Raw genomic sequence first — 20,312 nt, 5'->3', positions numbered from 1 at the left:
ATCCCTGACTCTTGTTTTGTTTTGAATAACAGCAGCAAAGTTTTGCTATGCAGTGAGCTAATACTTAAGAGTAGCCAAAAGGCCTGAAGGTCATTGCAGCAACAAATTGAAGTGTATCTACAGAAGACTGGTTACATTTGACAGCTGCTTTTCTGCTGTTTTAGAAATTACTGTCAGTTAGTGTCCACTCCTTGCTAGAGAAGGCCACCTTGAGGCAAAAAAAAAATCCTAACATATCATTTAGGTGCTCATTTTAACAGTATACTAGCACAACACAGTGATGAAGACAGCTTTAAGCCTGTCAATATAAGCTCAAAGTAGCAGAAGAGCAAAGGGAAACTTCAGAAAAAAAGAAGGTGGAATGAGGGCTGGATCCCCCAGCTTGCTGTTAGCCACAACTCCCTAGGGCTCTTCTTACACTCCAGATTCTTCAACGGCATATATAACATCTCCAAAGATGGTAGCCAGTATTTCCCTTCCTGACTTACGCTCAGGAAGATTTACACTTCAATAGAATAGTCACGAAAATGTTTTCTAAATTGCCCAATACCAACAGCTTAGTCCAATCTCTGAGGAAAAAAAAAACAACACCATTTTCCTTTATCACACTCTACTCAGCACCAGTTGCAGTTAAAGTAAGTTTCACATACTGCAGCAAGCAAAAGAATTAACCACCTCCTGAAGTTTCCTTTCCCAGCTCCATATAGTTATTGCATCACATACTTCAATCCAATTTGTTAGAAAACAAGCCACTGAACAGCTTAAGTTATTCATCCTTACCTTGTCACAGTATTGGTACATTGCAGGTTCTAACATAGGGTAGTTTTAGTCCATCAATGAATTGCAGATATGCTCTGCACTGAGATCACTGCAGAAAATTCCTCAGAATCCCTTAGAAATTTACACATACCTAGCTGCAAGCTGTTGGTTCTCCCTTTACAGCTTTAAGAATATATGGTAGCATTAACAACAAAGACAGCATCAACAGCCAGCTGAAATAAAATAACAGACTTAATAAGAACAAAAAAAATCAGTAGAAAACTGGATCAGCAGTCCAATTTATATATTTATATATATATATGTATATACACATATATATATTTAATGCCTATTTACTATATATCTATATCTGTATCTCTCCCTATATATATACATAGTAAAACAGTCAGTCATGTGGAAAACTAATATGAAACCAAATAATCACTGAATGGCTGCTGTGCTGTCAGGAGCCAGGTTTGCACTGCACCATTTCATGAAGACATGAACAGACAGTGCATATACTGCAGAACCTTTCTAGTTCGCAATAGCGGATCAAACAGCAACAAGTTAAGAAGAAAGCACCTGTAAAAAGTTTTAGCCAACAGATGACTTGCATTTTTGCATCAGTCTTTTATTCATTCTATATGAATAACTGTCAGCTATCCATCATTAAAACATCGGTAACTTTCAGAATTACAAGAATTGATGGGTTATAGAAATTCAAAGTGATGGCTTTATCAACAGAAGTCTACAGCCACATGTTGACACATTCTATTTAAATAGAATATAATTTAAATTTTTATATTTAAATAGTTTAGGAAGAAAATATCCTGTGAAAATGTTCTGTATAACCAGGAACATCTCATGGAAGGAATATTATCAAGTAAATAAATAAACACCACTGTTCTTACTGTGCCATCATAATTAGATTCCAGATATACCTCAGTTCTCCCCCAGGAACTTTTAAATGCAAAATCATTTTTATATTATATTATTACTTCCTACCATGTGCTTCAAACACAAGATAAGTGACCTGTATAGTAGAAAAATGGAAGAAACAGTATCTAAACGCAACATGATAACTACTGCAACATCTCAGCAATACTTACAGACTTGCATTTGGCTCCTCTCAGCACTTCACCAAGATTTACTTTTGGAGTCTGAACTATGGCATAAGGAACGATCAAAATAATTTACTAAAGTTATTAAATACACCTCAGTTGTTTAAGTACGTGACACCTGCACCAATATTCTCTCCTCCTGTTCCTCAGAACACAATTTAAAGAAATACCTCATAGGAAACACATAACACTAAAAGCTGGGCTGATCAGGACAAGAAGGGACACTTCCTCACAGTGTGCTCACAACAGATCCCTACACTGTAAGTACTGAGCAGGTTTTGTCTCAGGATGTACCAGATGCAGATCTCTTTGTACATTACAGGCATTTGAGAAAGTAACTCCTGAGGAAAGATGAGTGCATTGCTTTGACTTTAAGCTAAAGCTAAGGGAGGAGTGAGTCGACTCCCCCCCACTATTTGCATGTTAGAACTGTCAAATCTCTGCAGATGGTGATAACAGACGACTAACTCAAAGGCTACTTGTCATGGGAAGCAGTTTAGTGGCTAGGGAATCTGGGGGAAAATAAGTTAATGATGGTGGCTACAGAAAAAGAATCTGAAACATTTACACTTATACTTCATATTTCTACATCTTAAAGACAAATCTCAATGAGTCTCTCCATTCACTTCCAAAAATTCAATTCAGTATCAACTTCTGTTTCTGACTGTTGAATAAAGACTCTAACAGTGCGGTGCTTTAAGAAGTCTAACTCCACTGGGCAAGTCATGTGAACCGCCCTGTGGAGCAATGGAAGGAGGACATGCAACACTGGTATAAATGTCTTTTTGTGCCTCTCACAATTGCAAAAGCTACTTCATTTAAAGACCATAATTTATTTATATAGTCAACTACAGAATGACTTATAAGAATACAAGGTTGACCAAGCACTTATTTAGGTCCCATTGCAATAATTCAAGTTTAAAAAAAAAAAAAAAAAGTCCAGGGTAAAATGTTATGGGTTTTTTTGTTTGTTTGTTTTTAGTTTTTAGTTTTTGTTTTGTTGTGGTTTTTTTTTTTCCAGAACACAAAAGCAAAACAAAGTAATATCCTCTCTGAATCTGTGACACTTCTAAATTTAAGCCATTTTCAGGTCTTAACCACACAACCCATGGCCAAGTAACACTTTTAGAATTTGTCTGTTACATATTAGAAGAAACATACTCCTAATAAACAATTTCTGGTGGCAGCATCTATGCTTGTGCCTCAAAGATTACATTAAAAAAAAACTGACTGCAACTAATACAGAGCTTTGCATACCCACCAGTTTCAAGATATTCAAAGAATGAAACCCTCACTTAACACCACATGGATCAGTAGGCATAGATGACTTCTGGTGACTTCTGTCAAATTAGAGAATCTGAAGTGCAGAAAAGTAAACTAAAATTAGCGTCACTAGCTATCCAGAAGCTTTTCATACGCTACTTCAGAAATAAACTTATAGGGACATACAGTCATTTTCTTGTGGACAAGGGTCAAGATAAGATGCTTGAATAACGCATTTTAGGAATATAAAACAACTCTTCTGTGAAGTTACTATGGAATAATCTGATCTTGGCAGTGACATCTACCCCACTCTAATTGGTCAAGAAAAACATGAACAAGATGAACAAGCTTAGAAGGGCAAGATTAATAAATTGGAATGTATACAAAAGATTTGATTTGGTGCCACCAAGAATATTTAATAAAGATAAATGTTATTTTTAAAAAATACCTTGCAGTTAAAATATTCCTGATCAATAGTTAGATCCAAACTTTTGGTAAAATAAGCTATTAGAACAGTGTTTTGAATAGACTAGATTTGGTACTTCACTGCAGAGAATAGATGTGGATTGTAGCAATGAAATTTAAACCTTTAAAGTGCAGATTTAAGTTAAAATAATGCCATTTTATCAGGTCCAAACTCATTAGGAAAAGATGGTTGGGAGGAAAAAGAAATAAATGTATATATGGATTTTCCAGAAGGAAAAAAAAAAAAAGTCTGAGAACAGGACAGGCATAGTATACAAGCATAGCAGAAAGACCTTTCTTTCACCAAGGTTTTAACTAGATACATCTAAATCCTCATCTAATGCAACCAAATACAAAAAGCACGATCATGAAGCTTACATTGGTTTAAGATACAAGACAGCTTTACAGTCAATTTTAGGAAACTGTTACAGGTGATTTAGTTATGTCATTCATCTAACAGATGAATTACATTCATGCAACTGTTTCTGAATAGTAAATTTTCATCTCTAAACCTGGTTTATGTACTCCATTTATTTAATGGAGTACAATTTCTGACCATACTGTTTCCATGCTAACACAAAAGAACAATTTCTCATATGCAGACTTTTGCATAGAACCAGAACAACGTGCACTTGTAGAAGAAATTCTAAGCTGCCATCCAACAAGTGGTGGTTGGTTATGCTTGATTTTCCCAGAGAAAGAGAGTCAGCTAAGCTCAAAAAACTGTATATGGGAAAGGGCGTGCAAGTCCAAAAACAATCAAACAGTACAGTCAGAAAGACTACTGGAATCGCTAGCTGTGGAACTGGGTGGCTTTCATAAGCATAGTCAGAGCTGATCATACAAGCAAAATGGAAGAAATAACTCAGGGATGCAAAGAGAATTACTTCAAGGATTAAGAAAGAAAAATCATAAGCCCAACTCCATTATTATTACATCTGGAACAGCACAAAGGGAGGAATTTAATTAAAATCTCAGGCCGTTATTACCTCAACCCTGAGAACATAACTTTGACCTCCAACCTCTCTGTATCCAAATGATTTTCAGGCAAAGCCACTCTAAATGAAGCAAATTTGCCACTATGTTTAAAAAATAAAAAAAATAAAAAAAATCTTCAAATAAAGCTTGCTAATAGCCACTGTTAAGTACAACTAACAAATGTGGTAGATCAAAATAAACTTTTAAGTGCATTTCTGCTGTCTAGTAAGTTAAAATACATTTAGCACTGTCCTTCAAGTAAGTAATCAATTGAGCCCCAGCACTCATCATGTCAGTCTAGGTACTTAAACTAACAGATAGTTGAGGTACACCAGGAAACGTCAGAGCCAATTCTTCGTATGTAAAGAATTTACAAGTTAGTCCACTGTATTGTAGCTTTCAGTTTGTTCTTTCAGATGACAAACTAGGGAAAGAAAAAAAAAAAGATGATACATGAAAAAGTAAAATAGAAAAAAAAAAAACTGCAGACAATGCACTGGCCATTCTCATGTATTTTCACCAATAAATGATTTTTGTGGTTACAAACATTTTATGGACATTATGGGAAAACATAGCAGAGATGACTTGTTAAAGCATAATGTCATTCTTAGTTGAGCACTCAAGATTTGCATTTTATTCTGTAAAATGGTAATAATCATGTAATAACTGAATATAGTATCATACACTGACTGTCCGATTATGCATGGAGTGGAGTTCTTAAGTAAAACAGAAAAACTTGATGACCACTTGCAAGTCAGCAAATAACATGACATTCATCACAGTGACCTGAAAATATAACCTTCCTCTAGTTAATTAAGTACAGCACAGCATATCATTGCACACAAACAAAACACACAGAATGCTTCCCACCTTAAACAGAAATGAAATTATGCTATTTTAAAAGCAAGGCCATCCTCACTTGTAAGCATTATGGATGGTTTTTTACCACCAAAACACAAGCCCTTTTAACACAGACAAAATTTTAAGTTACTGTCAATCACAAAGGCAGAACATGAAGTAGGCACCCAATAACGACAGCCTAAATACACACCTACAGGGATAATAAGACGTCTGTTTCTTGTCATTTTAAAGAGATGGGGAAAGTAATGGTAGAACCAGTTGCACTTGCCTATTTCTTCCTTACAGTTTCATTTGCACTGTGATGATGCGTGCGCTTGCGCGCGCACACACACACACACACACACCCCTCCCCTAAGCACTTTCCCCCATAAGCTCTGTCAGTTTCTAACTGCTGTTTGAATGAGAGGCAGTCATTAGTGTGCTATGTAGTCATCTTTTCAGCACAAAGAACAGCTAACTCGAACTCACCAGTTTGTCACTCCCTCTACTTTTGGATGACCTATGCTACCCCCATAATTTTGAAGTACTTGTTCTGATTTAAAAAAAAAAAAAGAAAAAAAAAAAGTGGATAAACAATATCACTGATAATGCCACTGTTGTTTTATTCCTTCCTACAATGCTGCAACATGATTGCAAGACTTCCAGGTCTGTGCGGAAACAAACTTCAATCAAACTTCCAGTAGCAAATAAGGCTTTCAATCTCACATGGTCTCACTACACTGTATATAGTTTTCAGGCTGTTGATTTAAATACAGAAGCACTTGTATCCAGTAAAACTAATTCATGAATCTAATTCAGAGTAAAGTAGCAATCTTTCTCTTGGCCACTTAAGAGCAAATTACAGAACAAACCAGCATATACAGCACATCTTCATTCAGACATGAAGCAGTGCTATTTATCATAACAGCAAGGGTTGCTTTCAATGCAGAATAATCCTTTTGTCTCCTTTTTATTACACTTACTTCCAAATATCACCTAAACTTACAGTATAATACACAAAACTTGTGTTTTCAAATAGGAAGGTGCGAAGAATATGACACTATAAACTTACTTCAAGACGGAACTTCAAAAGATGTCTCGCATAATTAAAAGATCCTAGACATGGGCAGCTTCTTCCTGGCTTTTAACTTACTTCAGTCAAGCTGTCCTGAGTAAGTTTCCTCTGTATTTCCTTTAAACCCAACAGTGTGCCTAATCTAGCAGGTTGGAGTGGTTTGAAACATCATTATGCATCCTTGCTAGCAATAACAAAAACAAAACCATGTTCAAATCACTAAACCAGTCAACACTACTGACTACATTCTTTTGCATCTTCAAACACCATTATCAACACAAGCTTTTATTTAGTACCTCTACTTCCAATTGTGTGTCAACTGGACAACATTTCCAAAACAACAACAAAAAAATAAAAAAGAAAATGTCTAATACATACAAAGAATATCATTACATTTTTCTTACATTTGAAGCCAATGTCTGTCAAGACAGTAGGTAAGGAATGAAATGCTACCAGCTGCATACTTTTCAAAACATTACATTCACAACCACTTTGCAAGTTATATCTAGCTCAGAGCTTTAATGGAAGTGCTGCTTCTTACAGACGACTCAGTATTTTATTCTGGAACTATTTCAGTCTTGGGAAATCTCTACATGTATGAAAAAAAAAATAAGAAAGACAAAATCTAAAAAGGCTACCTAGATTAAACAGTCATTTGGGGGGGAAAAAAAAACTAAATAAGTGGAAGCTGTTGAAGCAAATGTAGAAACATTACCTATGTCTCAAGTATAAAGTTGAGAGGTGACCTTCCCTTACTGATTCTACATAGCCAGTGTGAGTAGGCTGGGCAACTGCAGCAACTATAGACGACTTGGGAGTATTGGTGGAGGTAAGCTGGATGTGAGCCAGCAATGTGCCCTCACAGCCCAAGAAAGCCGACAGTATGATAGGCTGCACCAAAAGCAGTATGGTCAGAAGGGTGAGGGAGGTGATCTTTCCCCTCTTTTGCCCCTTTGCCCCGTGCTGGAGAGGCCTCACCTGGAGTACTGCATCCAGATGTGAAGTCCTCAATACAGGAGACGCATGGACCTGTTGGAGTGTGTCCAAAGGAGGGCCACAAAAAATGATCCCTGTGCCTGGTGACACTTGAGGTCAGGCTGGATGTGGCTCTGAGCACCTGACTGAGCTTTAAGTGCCCCTGTTCATTGCAGGGCAGTTGGACTAGATGATCTTTAAGGGTCCCTTCCAACTCAAACAATTCTATGATTTTATGATTCAATTCCATACTAGCAAGTTCAGGATGGTACTTCACAGCCTTTTAGAAGCAGAAATCTTTCAAGGCGTGGTAATTATCAATACCAGGAATAGCAGAAGTTATTATGCTTGCATTGATACAAGTTGGCTTTAACAAAATTTAAAAACATTCTATGTTGATTGTCTATGCTGACATTAGAGTCACCAGATCAGGTGGGCTGCATAAACCCACATACAGAACTGAAGCAGATTTCCATCATGTAGAATTTTACATAATGCTTTGAAAGCTGCATCCTTCCAAGCTTCCAGTCGCAGTACTCTTACACATCTCTTTAGAAAAGGGACAGGTGTTTTCCTAACTATGTTCCTAAGGACATGGTCTCACCGAGTACCATCAGTTCTACTCTGTTCAGTTCTGTATTCTCATAAACACACCGTTAGATAGCTGTAAGAACAACTTAAGTTGAAGGAATCATAGAATGGTTTGGGCTACAAAAGACCTCAAGTATCATCTACTTCCAAACCTTCTGCCATGAGCAGGGCTGCCTCCCACCAGCTCATCTGACCCATCTGACCTGGCCTTGAGTACCTCCAGGGGTGGGGCATCACAGCCTCTCTTGGCAGCTGTGCCAGAGCCTCACCACCCTCTGGGTAAAGAATTTCTGACTAACACCTAACCTGAATCTCCCCTCTTCTAGTTTAAAGCCATCCTCCTTTCTCCTATCACTATCTACTTGTACGAAGAGTTGATTTTCCTCTTAAGAGCCCTTTCACTATTGGAATGCCACTATCAGGTCTCTCCTGAGCCTTCTCTTCCCCAGGCTGAATAAAACTAGTGGAAGGGTGCAAGGCTTCTATTTCAATTCATTTTGTCACCAATCAAAGGGCTGTGTAACTGCACAGCATCCTTTAAGAAACACACAGTGAGTTTCACGGTACAGATCTGACCTGCCACTAAAAAATATATATACATATGTAAAGTTCACACATGCCCTACCAAATGGCAACAACAGTTCAGAAAAAGCAAAACAACAACAAAAAAAGCCACAGTACCTGGTAGCAAGAAGACCTGTAACAATGTACTTAGCAGGCTTCAGAGAGGGAATCAGTTTACATTAGAAGATCAATCTATGGATGAGATGAAGTAGTTAAGACGAACCTATGTTTGAGAAGCAGCTCAACTTTTCTCCCCCTTCCTTCTCCATTTTAAAAACCAAATCTTTTCACCCACAACCTTAGCTGTTCTGTGAGACTCCAGAAGGCAATTATGAAAGGCAATCTGGAGAAATACTGGAAGTATTTGCTGTTTTTCTTGGATGTTCAAGAGCGTACAGGGACAATGAAATGGAGTTTCTTAGTCCTGGCTCCTCAGACACGTCTATTTCCTGCAGAAGGCAGGAAATGGCTAGGCTGCTTCAACACAAAGCCTGCATACAGCGATACTTCCATACTTCCAAAAATACCTGCGAAGCAGCAAAGGAAGACCCAGGCTGTGGTAACAGCAGACCTCCACTGCGCCCCGTTCCGCTCAGGGCACGTTCGCTCCAAACGAACACCCCTCGCTTTGGGTCTCGAAGGAGCCAACCCAAGTCACTAAAACTTGCAGAAAACCACCACAAGCTGACCACGCGAAACGCGCACACCCACACACCTCGGACTATGCGCATCCAGCCACTCCAGCGCCGGCAGCACGACTTTGTTTCTCGGGGCTTCAGGCCCCCCCCCACGCCTACCTGCGTGTCCCCAGACCACGGGAGGAGCTGCGCGGAGATCGCAGCACACAGTTCCAATAAAGCCATACGCAAGCCCCGCATCCCCCTCCCCCCACCTCACCCCCCGACGGCGCACTCGAAGTTGACGCGCAGCCCCCACGCACAGAGGCATCGGGGCCGCTCCCTCGCCCCTTCCCACCCTGCCGCGGGCCGCACGAATCCCACGCGCAGGCCGCCCCCCGCCCCAGGGACGCTGCAGGCCCCGGCCCCACTGACCTGCCGGGGTGGGGGGCGGCGCCGTGTCCGTGTGCGGGGAGGGGCGCGGTCTCTGGCCGCCGGGGGGGTCCGCCGCTTCGCGAGCCGCCGGCGCCCTGCCCTGCCCGTCCTTCGTGGGGAGAGGGAGGGCGAGAGGAGGGGAGGGCTAGCGGGGTAGGGGGGGAGGGGAGGAGAGGGATACCGGCCCCTCTTCCCCTTCCCCTCGCGGAAAATGAAAAATAAATAAAAATTAAAAAAATAAAAAATAAAAAACGGCGTGTGGGGGAGGTGTTTAAAATTAAAAGGCTCGGCCTGGAGTTTAAAACAAAGAGGCGGAAATAGCCGAGCGCGGCCCGAGAGGAGCCGAGTGGGGGCGCCGGGCTCAGGGCGCATGCGCCGGGCTCGGAGCTCGTTGCTCCCTCCCCCGAGGAGAGGGGCGGCCCACGCGCGTGCGTGCCGGGGGGCCCTGTGCTGGGGGGCGGCTGCCGTGCCGTGCCGTGCCGTGCCGTGCCGTGCCGTGCCGTGCCGTGCCGTGCCGTGCCGTGCCGTGCCGTGCCGTGCCGTGCCCTCGGTGTCAACGCTCCTGGTTGCTGCGGGAGGTGCGAGGCTGAGGGAGGAAAGGGTCTTGGAGCGTGCAGAAGGCGTGGAACGAGGAGAGAACGGGAAGTGTGTGAGAGAGAGACTGCATCGTGTTACCTGGTGCCGAATTCGGCTCAGATGGGGTCCGTACTGCGCTCACACCGCTCCTTGTGCGGCTTATCCTGTGTTCCTGCTACAGACCTTCCTATGACATGCAGCTTAGACCGTGGGTTAGAATAGCTTAAAGACGTATCTGTCACAATCAGACCAGGTAGAAGATGCAACATTTCAGCAAACTCCTCGCCCCTGCTCCAGGTAGCCAATTGGCTGTGGTCTTTAGAGGTGTATCTGCTGTGGCATAGCTTTATCTACGAGCCACCCTCCCTTCAGATCTGCCAGCTGTGTCATGGACCTATCCACAGCCACACGTGTTCAAGGTCTACCTACTGAAGTGCGGATTTACTAATGGGCCACAGCTTTGTACCTGCTGCAGCATGGACTTATCCATAACCGCTGTTTTGAGGTGTTCCTGCCCTGGCACAATATCTTTAATTGGCCACAGTCTTTTTAGGTACTTGCTGTGTTGCAGTCTCATCCCCGGCCACAGATGCTTCAAGGTATTCTGGGCTGTACCTGCTACATTGCAGACTTTTCCATGGCCACAAATGCACCGGGGTTTATATTCTCCCGTGTGGGCTTATCCACAAGTCACTAGCTCAAGCTCTGTCTGGAGTTTCAGCCTGCCTAGTACAGCAGCACAGCAACAGCAGCAATGCTTTGGCTCTCTACCAGCCCAGGCACATGGCCATGGCTGTTACCAAAGTGATCCCAGGCATAGCAAAACAATATGCTAAGAAGTACAGCAAAGGAATACAGCAGAAGGCAGCCAGTAACAAGCTCTGAACTCTTAGATACAGTAAGGCAAGCAAGTCCTATGGCAAGCACAGGGGCCTACCAATTTGCAGCTAAACAGCCATAATATCTATATATTTGGTGTAGCACACTCCATGCTCCTAACAAATCTTGTCTTCTTCAACACTTTGTGCTACACGGTGGGCCCAAAAAGCACCTGTTGTGTTTAACAGCAAGCAGCCAAGCCCTGCACAGACATTCACTCACTCTCTGCATGTGGGACGGGGAAGAAAAATGAAAAGATAAAAGTGTAAGAACTCCTGGGTTAAGGACAGTTTACTGCTCAAAACCACAAGAGCAAGCAAAGCAAAGAAAGGGATTTGATCACTACTTCCCATTGGTAGGCAGGTGTTCAGCTACTTCTAGGACAGCAGGGCTCATCATATGTAGTGGTTTCTTGGGAAGATGAATGCTATCAATCCAAACGTGCCCCTTTCTTCCTTCTTTACAAAGTGCATCATATGTTGTGATGGACCACATCCCTTTGGCCTTCTTGTGTCAGCTGTCCTGGCTCCATCCCCTCCCAGCTCCTTCTGCTGTCCCAGCTCCTCACTGGAAGGGCATTGTAAGCAGAGAAGTCCTTGACCGTATGAAACTGAAACATCTGTGTGTTATCACTGCTATTTTCATCAAAAATCCAAAACACCACGCCATACTAGCATCTCTAAAATTAACTCCATCTCAGCCAAAACCATGATGGGACAGAAATAGCAGTAACGGACTATAAGAGTGTAATTGTAAACTGCATGCCTGCTTATTTAGTTATGTATTTGTTTATTTTTTATACCTACTGTTTCCAGAGCCAAACACTACAGATTCAGAAAACCACTATGTCAGAGTCATTCGGTTTTCTTCTGCTAGGAATGTTTTTCAGAAAATGAAACCTAAAGCAAAGTGACATGGCCATGTCTACTCAAGCAGTTAATTTTCTTTAAAATACTGTTTGTTACGAGTGAGTTGTGACCCCAAGAGAGATGAGGCACCAATTTGCTCTCTTTTCAACGTTTTTCCTGTAATATTAGTTCTAATGCCTTTGGCAATGCTGTTTCAGAGTATGCTAGTCCATCCATATCTGCTTATAAAAGCAGCCAGTAACTAGCATGTTTAACATAATGACAGTCCCGAAGAGAGTAATGGAGCAAGTCTACCCATGGCATTTCTGAACACATGAAGGAGAAGAACATGTCATACCAATGGTAAATTGCAGTGGACCAACTTAGCCACTATCTATAATGAAATAACTGGTTTTGCAGATGCTAGGAAAACTGTAGATGTCAGATAGTTTGACTTCAGCAACGCTTCTGATACAGTCTCCCGCAGTATTCTGGCTCCATAGTAGGACATGACTGCCTGGATGGGTGAAGACTTGGACGGTGAAATGTTGGCTGCACTGCTGGTCTCAAAGGTTATTGGTTAATAGGTGGCACTCTGTCTGAAAGCAAGTGACAAGTTCTTCGGGGGTTTTCTGTTTAATACTTTCTTCAGGGTAACTGTGTAATACTTCTGACAATGACTTGGACAATTAAAAATAATTTACACTGTCAAGTTTGTGGACAGCACCAAACTAGCTGTATAGTCAATACTCTGGATGACAGGGCTGTCGTTAGGAGGTGCCTAGATGGGCAGTAGAAATAAAATTCAACAAAATCCTGCACCTGAAGCATACTCCCTGCACTGCAGGCTGAGGTCTGTCTGACTTACAGGATAGTAAGACTGTTGAAGTTACCTTATGAGTTCTTATGAGACAGCAGACTAAATGTGAGCCACAAATATGTCCTGGCAGTGATGAGAAACAACAGCATCTTGGAATATATTAGCAGGTCAGTACACAGGAAGTTGCACATGCTTCTTCTTACTTGTCACTTGTTAGAACAGGTCTGGTACAGAACATCCATTTTTGGGTACATCAATGTGAAAAAGTTATTGATAAACTTGAGCAAGCCCATCAGAGGCCACCAACATAGGAGAGGGTGGGAAGAACATGTCCGACCTGGAGAAGCTGAGGGAACCAGGCTAGCTCTGCCTTGAGAAGAGAGAGCTTCAGTTAGACCTGCAATAGCACTGACAAGGGAGTTACATACAAAAAGCAGAGCTATAATCTCTAGTGAGATAAACATCAGGAGAATGAGAGACAATGGTAATAAGTTGAATCAGTGGAGATTCTGACGGTACAGAAAGTGAAACAGATCTCTCTGAGGACAGCTTAACTTTCAAAGAGGTTCCCCAGATAAACTTGAACCTCTTAGAAGGTTTTTGAAACAAAGCTGGGGAAAGCCCTACTTTAAGAAAAAAGTTTTACCTCTGGGTGTACTTCTCCACCTGAATGTTTCTATAATTCTCATTTTAATTGTCAAGCAGAGAAATCAAAAATGTCCAGGCAAATTCAGGTTAACTGGAAAAAAGAAAACAAACAAAAGAGAGAGAGAGGAAAAAAAAAAGAGTACTTCAATTGGCTAAGTCGTGCTGGGAGGACAGCAACTTTCTCAATCTGCCCAAGAGCAAATTAGAAGATTCTGTCTTAGAAGATGTGTGAATTCATTGACTTAGGTGACTAAACTTTGTCAATGAACTGTTGACTACTTTTTCTGTATTTACCCTTCACCTTGGCTGATATACATTTTGTGTATGTATATAAAAATATATCTATAATCTCATATTTTGACATCTCTTTTACACCTTTTCCTCTTACATTATCAGGTTTCTTCTACACAGACGTCACTGAATATGTGTATCAAGAGTATAAAAACATTCCCCCTCCACCAACTTTTGCAAAGCTGGCATGCATTTAAAGTTTCCATTCTTGAAGATGCAAGAAAATTGGAATTTATTTTACAGACTTGTAGGACGTCATATTGCTTTAGGGAAATGCTTAGAAAATCTGAATGTGCTTCATTTAATAATACCAGAATTATACAGGTGCTGTTCTAGCATAAAGTCAGTCATGATATTTTGGAAATGCAATCATTATTTTTAAAAACTTTGAGAAGACACCATCAGCATTTCTCACTGAATTTGTAGAGTTTTCTGCCCCATAAGCCTCCTTTTCCCACTGACATTTGTTAACAATAAAGAGAAGGTGCACAGCATTTTTACAGCAGAGTCACTGGTTGAGGATGAAAGGGACCCCTGGAAATCACACTCAGAAGCCTCCCTGCTCATATAGAGTCAACTAGACTGAGTTATATTACTTCCTCTATTTATAACTAGATCAAACACTGTCATTTTGACAGTGCAGATTTTGGTGTGATTATCCTAATGTCTGAATGTCAGCATTATAGTTTGATTCTTACTCAAGAACCACTGGGAACTGTGTTCTGAACTTCACCTTTACCACAAGTAGATTCTGGCTTCAGAGATGAAATCTATTAATCCTCCCATTAAAAACCAGAGATTTTGTGGATCAGTATAGGAAAACAAGCAGAGGAAGTGGGAAACCAACATGGCTTGGGAAAGACTTGCAGATCAAACTGAGGGATAAAAAGGACACATACAGAGAGTGAAAACAAGGATGCTTCACCTGGGAAGAATACATGCTGTCTGGACATGCAGAGAAGGGATAAGGAAAGCCAAGACTGCACTCAGCAGGGGATGTAAAAAATGACAGAAGAGACCATGGAGTGTCTACACCCTCTGATACATGCAAAGAGAGAACTGAGTACAACAGACATGGAGAAGGCTGAGGTACTGAGCAGGTTCTTTGCTCCAGTCTTCACTGGCAGCCAGACTTCTCGCATCTCTCACACTCCTGAATCTCACATCCCTGAACCTCTAGGTGAAAGTGAGAGAAGAAAAATCCCTCCTATTATAAGAGCAGAGCAAGGCTGAAACTGCCTCATAAGACTTAATGTGTACAAGTCTATGAGGACAGATGACGTGCAACCCATGGTTCTGAAGGAACTGACTGTTGTGGTTACCGAGCCACCATCCATCATGTTTGAAAAGCGGCTGTCAGGTGAAATTTTCAGTGACTGAAAAAAAGGGAAACATCACTCTCACATTCAAGATATGGAGAAAGGAAAACCCAAGGTGTTTATTCACCATACAGAATATCAATGGTTAATGGGCTGGTTCGGCCCAGTTCCATGACTAACAGGGCAGAGGGACCAGCAGATCCACATCCCAGAAAGGGGTGAGGGAAAAGGATAGAGAGATGGGCCCCAAAATTAAACAGCAGCAACAAATTGTTAGAATTGTTAGAATTAGACAATTAGAATTGTTAGAATTGTTAGAATTGTTAGAATTGTATTGTATTATAGTGTGTTGACCCTAGTCTACACATACACAAAACACTGGTAAGGTTCTTCTTTGCCTTCACATGCATTATCCCTAGCATCACCACGTTAATTCCATCAGTTCCGTTTCAGATGCACACCCAGACAATTTGTACAAAATCAAAAGCAGAGAAGTAGAGGTAGAAAGATCAGAAGTAAATACTACAAAGAAGGAGCATTTGGGAAAAGGTCTGAAAAATCTTCAGAAATGATACTAACTGCATGTGCCACTCATGAATTGCAGGAGCTAGGGTCTCTTAAACAGAAAGGCTACAGACTATTAGAATGCAGTATATGATGCTCTTTCCCTTGGGGATTTCTTTCTTTTAATTTAAGTTGAAGCTTTGTTATGATGCTGAGATGCAAGATTCAATGACGCTACAATGAAACTTGACATCTGGATCTGAAGGGATTGTACCAGGAAAACCAAGGCACAGATGGAACTGAACTTGGCAAGGCATGCAAAGAAAAAAAAGAAGGGATTCTACAGGTATTTTGCTCAGAAGAGACAAAGGAAAGTGCACTCCTGATAACTGAGAAGGTAGGACTGACTACAACAGACACGGAAAAGGCTGAGGTATTCAATCAGTTTTTTTCCTCAGTCTTCAGTGACAGTCAGACTTCCCATACCTTTCACATCCCTGAACTTCTAGGAAGGGGCTAGTGGAGCAAAATTCCTTCTACAATGAGCAAGTCTGAGGCCATCCAATGAAACTGAACTTGTACAAGTCTAAGGGAATCAATGACATGCACCCCAGTTGATACAGCTGCCAAATCATATTAAAAGTCATGGCTGTCTAGTGAAGACTCCCATGACTGCAAAAAAGGGAAACTTCACTCTCATTTTTGGAAAAAGGGAGAAAAGAAGACTTGGGAAGCTAGAAGCTGGTGAGCCTCACCTCTGTGCCTGGAAAGATCATGGAACAGATCCTCCTGGAGGAGATGTTAAGGCACATGCAAGATGAGGAGGTGATCCATGATAGCTGCCACAGCCTCACCATGAGTAGATCACACCTGACCAGGTAGTGTTCTATAATGGAGTGATGGCACCAGTTGATAAATGGAATCATGGAATCGTGATCCATCCAAGATTGGAAAAGACCTCTAAGATCATTCAGTCCAACCATCCACCTGCCACCAATATTTTCCACTAAACCATATTCTTCAGTACCACAGCTAGGCATTTTTACAGGGACAGTGACTCCACCATCCCCTAGGCAGTCCATTCCAGCGCCTGACAACTCTCTCAGAGAAGAAGCATTTCCTAACGTCCAATCTGAATCTTTCCTGAGAAGCTAATGAGGTTCAACAGGGCCAAGTGCAAGGTGCTGCACTTGGGCTGTGGCAATCCCACATATGTGCACAGACTGGGAGAGGAACTCCTTGAGAGCAGCCCTGTGGAGAAGGATCTGGGGGTCCTGACGGATGAAAAGCTGGACTTCAGCCAGCAGCGTGTGCTTGCAGCCTGGAAGGCCAATAGCATCCTTGCCTGCATCAAAAGAGGTGTGACTTATAGGAGAGGGAGGGGATTGTCCCCCTTTGCTCTGCCATTTGCGGCTCTATCTGGACTATTACATCCTGCACGTTGGGCCCTCAACACCACAAATGATGTGGAACTGTTGGAGTGAGTTTAGAGGAAGGCCACAGAGATGATCAGAGGGCTGGAGCTCCTCTCCTACGAAGAAAATTTGAGGGAGCTGGGCTTGTTCTGCCTGGGGAAGAAAAGACTGCAGGAAGACATTATTACAGCCTTTCTGTACTTTAAGGAAGCTAATAAAGAAGACAGAGATTGAGTTTTTACATGGGTAGATAGTGGCGGGACAAGTGCAATGTTTTTAAAACTAAAACAGGTGACATTTATATTAGATATTAAACGGAAATTCTTTGCTCAAGGGTTGGTGAAAAACTATGTTGAGAAATGCTGTGGATGCCCCATCTCTGGAGGTGTTCATGGCCAGGTTGTAAGGCCCTGGGCAGCCTGATCTGGAGGGTGGCAGCCCTGTCCATTGCAGGAAGTTGGAACTGGATGATCTTTAAGGCCCCTTACAACCTAAGTCGTTCTATGATTCTGTGAAAGTTGACAGAATTCAATTTCATTTCATTATCACTTCATTTTCATTTTCATTGACATTATTCACTTACATTGGCCAAAGCACCCCTCACACAAGTCCTTTTTGTCTCGCCTCTCTTCAGGTTGATGACTTCTTTTTTCCAAGAGGTTGCTTCAAGACCAATGCATAAACCTAGCGGGCTTAGAAACCATGCTAAAAGAGTGGGTGTAGCTCTGCATGGCTGTGTATTTACCCTGCTGAAATTTATCTTTGTTTATGTTGTCCCATACATAGTTTCAACCATTCACATGTGTTGCAAGTCACAGTACTGGATACAGGCCAGTGTGCAATTCATGGTCAACGTTCTACTCCCAACCATTTTTCTGTATATGATCAGTTTTCACCAGGGCTTCTCCAAGCAGAAATACCTTGTATATTGGCTAAAACTGCTGAGCAAAACCAACCTAATACAGAGCTCTACTTATTTCCATTTTTCATTCCTTTTTTTTTTTTCTTTTTTGTCTGGGATAAAATCTGCCAATCAGCAGACAGATCATATTTTTAAAATTACAAAGGAGAAGAAGAAGATTCATTTGTCTTCAGTTCAAATATATTGCCTGCATATATTTTTAATATTTGGGTTTTTTTCCCCCTATCGAATATTGTGATAGAAAAAAATACTCCTGTACACAAAGCATACCGTGTGAACTGTTTGTTTATACTAAAAGTACTTACAGTTTTATATTTATATTAGTCAGCTGCAGTTATCAGTCACATCTTATTCACTGATGACTAGCATTTCTGTGGATCTTGCCTGAAATTGCTGGCATCAGTTCTAAAAGAATTGTCTAATGAAGATATAGTGACAAGAGGTGCACTCAGGTATCCCTTTAGGATACTCATTTGACTGAATGGAGTATCAGGGATCTTGGAGATCAAGCAGAGTGCAAGCAGGCATGCAGTGTATTGTAAGTTTCACACCAGCATGTGCCCAACTGGAATGCACCATCATTAATGGAAGACAAAACAGTACATCACTCCTGATATCATCTGAAGATGTCCCAAGTGATTAAATACATTCCTTCTTTGGACAACAAAGATCCTTCAGTTAAATAAGACAAGAAAAAGGGAGGGGGAGAGGGAGAACAGGTCCACACAGGAACAATGTAGAAATGTTGATCCTGCCTATGGGAATTTCAGGCTGGACCTGGTCTTGAGGAAAACTCCTGGAGGTATCTGTGAAGTAAACAAGAGTCTGAGCCATATGAAGCATGGGAAACAGGCTCCAGCCTGTTACCTTTGTCACTGAGAAGAGGGGCTCATGGTCCTGAACTCTGCTGGAACTCTGATTCAGTGGGGTTGACAGCAGGGTATTATGGGACCTAAGGACAGGACCCTCTAAGGCCTAAAATTTCTGATAAGCAGCATTTTATCTTGTGGGTGGAGATACCATGTTATATTCATGCAAAAAGTAAATCTCATTTCACTGTCTGTGAGTCAGTGATACGGGTTTTCCAATTGTTGATTCTATTGATCAAACGTCATACTTGAAGAAAGAAATGTGAGGAAGAGCATAGAAATAAACAGGTCTAGAAGATATGATCTAAGATGACTAGGGGAGAATGGAATTAGTCTAAATGCAGTTGAGGGAGACACATGAAAAATAGCTGAAAGTTCTGAGATACTTGAATAGATATTTTTCCAGTGTCCAACTATGAAGACACAGAGAAGGTGTGTAGTATCTTGGATAGCCAAGAAGAGGCTAAGGAAGCATCTACCAGAGGCTCACAACAAATATGTCCATAAATCCAGCTGATCTTGCTGTGGAAGCGTGCCATGGAAGGAAAAAACAAACAAAAAAAGCAAACAAGTCAAAAAAGCCTCCATGCAACAAACAAAAAAAGCAATCAACCAACCAAGAGATTAATAAACAACAAAAAAAAACCAGGAAGGCTTCCTTGTAGTTTGTTTGACTTATTTTTACTTCTGGGAATCTACCTTCCAGCATATCCTCTAAAATTGTCCTGATTTGAAAGGGCCATCATCAAGACTTCACCTTAAGTGAACTGTATATATTCACCAGCTACTTTTATGTAGATTTCAAATACAGGAACTGTTTAGCAATTGTAGCGTGCACTTCTGGGAATTAAGTATTTTCAGTGAACAATTCAAACTAGTTAGTCTCCAGACATTTCATAGTAAACCAAAGAGGTAATCTTTAGCAGCACCCATTCAAATTCTTCATCTCTTCCTGATGATGCAGCAGCTGTTTGATCTTTACATTCTGATCTGTTTTTTGCAAATGTCTAATTTTAGCTTCATATTTAGTGTGATAGGTCTCACTGGAATTTCCCATGGTCTTGGGTGAATCATTGCACTGAACAGGGAATAGCTTATACAGTTCCACTCTAATTCTACAGTTTTCTCTCTGTATTCATCTGATCATCTTATTCCAGTTGTATCTCCTTCCTATATTCTTAATCTGCTGGATGGTACTCCATTTCTAAAGTCAAACTGGTTTCCAGTTTTATTTTTTAATAACATCTTTTAACGCACAATTTTCAAATGAAAATATCTGATTTTCTCATGTTACATTGGCACCTGCAAGCATGGAAAGCTATGTCCTGAAGTGTATCAGATTAGATGGGCTGGACTGTTAATTCCCCAGTGACAAAAGGTATTCAGGAGTACAGTGAATGAAGATCTTACTTGTGAAAGGATATGGGGGATTCAATCTAGACAATCCCAGGTTAACTGATCAGTCTCTCTCACAAGGATGAGTCTCTCAGCTTTTTTTGGAGCAGGATCTGCTTACATCACCACTTAATTATCACCAA

General features: G+C 41.2%; 2 protein-coding genes across 11 annotated transcripts in view; one reads left to right on the top strand and one right to left on the bottom strand.

Annotated features, from left to right (window-relative positions):
- SLC49A3 (solute carrier family 49 member 3) overlaps positions 1-20,312 on the top strand; it is a 96,180-nt gene that overhangs the window by 29,367 nt on the left and 46,501 nt on the right. The gene's annotated exons all lie outside the window — the stretch shown is intronic.
- The window catches only part of PCGF3 (polycomb group ring finger 3), a 94,783-nt gene that overhangs the window by 42,000 nt on the left and 32,471 nt on the right, over positions 1-20,312 (bottom strand). For 2 of the 10 annotated variants that reach the window (XM_048932206.1, XM_048932203.1), the window contains exons 1-2: positions 9,684-9,798; positions 8,749-8,823 (exon numbers count right to left, since the gene is read on the bottom strand). The exons of 1 other annotated variant lie outside the window; for it this stretch is intronic. The gene's annotated coding sequence lies outside the window, so the exon portion shown is untranslated. Of the gene's footprint in view, positions 1-8,748; positions 9,277-9,346; positions 9,450-9,683; positions 10,027-20,312 lie in introns of those variants that run through there. 7 more of the 10 variants (XM_048932204.1, XM_048932207.1, XM_048932212.1 and 4 more) reach the window with 6 other exon arrangements.

Source organism: Lagopus muta, chromosome Z (genome assembly GCF_023343835.1).
Source record: "Lagopus muta isolate bLagMut1 chromosome Z, bLagMut1 primary, whole genome shotgun sequence".
NCBI classification, from domain to species: domain Eukaryota; kingdom Metazoa; phylum Chordata; class Aves; order Galliformes; family Phasianidae; genus Lagopus; species Lagopus muta.
Note: the sequence above shows the minus strand (reverse complement) of the source record. Positions and strands in the feature narration are given on the sequence as shown.